This window comes from Gavialis gangeticus, unplaced genomic scaffold, assembly GCF_001723915.1.
Source record: "Gavialis gangeticus isolate Ggan-Ray unplaced genomic scaffold, GavGan_comp1, whole genome shotgun sequence".
Taxonomy (NCBI): Eukaryota; Metazoa; Chordata; order Crocodylia; family Gavialidae; genus Gavialis; species Gavialis gangeticus.
Genome location: NW_017729033.1, coordinates 101,974,856 through 101,977,200, shown reverse-complemented (window position 1 = coordinate 101,977,200; position 2,345 = coordinate 101,974,856). Strand labels below are relative to the sequence as shown.

At 56.7% G+C, this 2,345-nt stretch overlaps 1 protein-coding gene across 7 annotated transcripts in view; it reads right to left on the bottom strand.

Annotated features, from left to right (window-relative positions):
- MAPK10 (mitogen-activated protein kinase 10) overlaps positions 1 to 2,345 on the bottom strand; it is a 565,285-nt gene that overhangs the window by 166,840 nt on the left and 396,100 nt on the right. The gene's annotated exons all lie outside the window — the stretch shown is intronic.

Sequence of the window (2,345 nt, the reverse complement as noted above, 5' to 3'; positions counted from 1 at the left end):
ATGGGGATGGGGCCCATGCAGGGCTGGGGCCATTGGCAGTGGTGCCGCGCTATGGCTGGGGCCTGTGTAGGGATGGGGCCAATGGCCCCAGCCCCAAATGGGTGCTGGCCCCAGCCCAGTGCCGCTGCCAGCCCTGGCCCTGCATGGGCCCCAACCCCATCCCAGCACTGCCAACGGCCCCAGCTGCAATCAGGTGCTGCTGCCAGCCCCAGTCCTGTGCAGGCCTCGGCCCCATCCCAGCACTGCTGATGGCCCTGGCCCTGGCCCTGGCCCTGGCCCTGGCCCTGCCCCAGCCCCAGCCCCAGCCCCAGCCCAGTGCTGGAATGGGGCCGGGGCCCACGCAGGGCTGAGGCTAGTGGTGGTGCCTGACTGCAGCTGTGGCTGTTGGTAGTGCTGGAATGAGGCCAGGGCTGGTGGTGACACCAGGCTGGGGCTGGGGCTGGAGCCTGTGCAGGGCTGAGGCTGGTGGCGGTGCCCAACTGTAGCTGGGATGGGCCTAGGGCCAGTGGTGGTGCCAGGCTGGGGACCGACTAGGGCTGGGGCCGGTGGCAGCACTGGGACAGGGCCAGGGCCCACGCAGGGCCGGGGCCGGTGGCAGCACTGGATTGGGGCTGGGACCTGCACAGGGCTGAGGCCATTGGCAGTGCCCGACAGGATCTGGGATGGGGCTGGAGCCAGCGGTGGTGCCAGGCTGGGGCTGGTGCCTGAGCAGGGCTGGGGCTGGGGATATAGCCTGAGAAGGGCTGGGGCCGGTGGCAGTGCCAGACTCTTACCAAGCTGGGGCCAACACAGAGCTGGGGTTGATGGCGGCACAAGGCTCTTTCTGGGCTGGGGCCAGCTGCATGCTCCCAGATCTGTATGAAGGTCTGCACACAGCTCTTCCTGCCCTGAGGGGTGGGGGCAGTCTGCATGCCAATCAAGCCTTTCCAGCCCAAACAGAGGACCTCCCTCTGCAGGTCCCTAACCAGGACACTTTTCCCAGCTAGCTTACCAACCCCTCCCCACTCTTTCCCTGGGTACCCATGTCCCTGATTGCATAGCTCTAACCCTGGGTGGAGAATCAGCTTCTCCTGGCATGATTCTGTCCTGAAGACTGCTCTGCAGCAAGCCTTAGCTCCATTCCCTCTGCCTGGGGGGAATGAGGGACTGAGTCTCTGCCCCTCTCTCCAGGCTGGTGTAGGTCTTTTGCTGCTTTTCTCTTCCGCTGATTTTTCCCTCCCTCAGCTTTTATGGCTCCATAGGAGCCAATCAAAGCCCCAGGTTTGCAATGGGGGCTCTAGTTACAGTTCAAATCCTCCAGTAAAAAGTATGCATTGTGCACAGCATACCCTCTGTTTGGAAAATTCTTGTACCCTCTGCAAACTTTTTGCTTCCTTTCTTGCAAAGTTCTTAGGCACAGCTCACCCACTCAGCTTGCAGTCAAGCAAGACTTTGCAGCTGTTACATGAGTATGTCTATTCCTTTAAGGTTAGTCTGTGCTACTGCTTGGGATGGTTGCCTCCTCCCCGTCCCTCACCTGCATTCCTGTAGCTTTTGCAAGTTATCTGATCACTTTTACATTTAGGAAGGCTTGCATATTCCTGCCTCTCTTCTATTTCCCACCTTCAGGTTTCCACTCTGGTTTGGAACCCAGAGGCAATAGCGGCAGGAAACTTTTCTCTGGCTGTTCCTCCAAGTCACCTCCCTCATTATCATGTTTTTCTTACTGATCTTTGGCACCTGCATTTTCTTTCTTTCAGTAGCCTGTTTCTCTGGTTCTTTGTCTTGTTCCATCTCTACTTCTGTTGTCTATAGGGTGTCTTTTTTCTTTCCCATCCCCCACCCTCATGTCTGAGCTATTTGCTGTTCACACCTCTTCCATTCCATCTCTTATCTCCTCCTGCACTGCCTCAATCACAGAAATTTTGTACCCGCTTATTTTCTGTTTCACCTTTCCTTCAGAGTTTCTTCCATCATTTCTACCTCAGTGTCCAACACCTCCTCTTCTCGACTTTACTCTGGGTTTTGCTGGTCCTCGGGGGCTCTGACTACATTTGCAAAGGTTTTGGGGTATCTATGATACAAGTCACCTCCCTCATTTGGGAATGCCTGCTTGCCAAAAAGGCGGCGTACACCCGGTGGAAGGGGGGTGAAATCTCCAAAGAGGAGTATACCTCCTCTGCTCGGGCCTGTAGGCGAGCTGTTAGGAAGGCCAAGGCGGACATAGAGCTCGGATTAGCGTCCAAGATTAAGGATAACAAAAAGTCCTTTTTCAAATATATTGGGAGGATGAAGAAGGCACCGGGTAATGTGGGACCCCTGCAGGATACGCTGGGCAATCTGGTGGTTGCGTCAGAGGAGAAAGC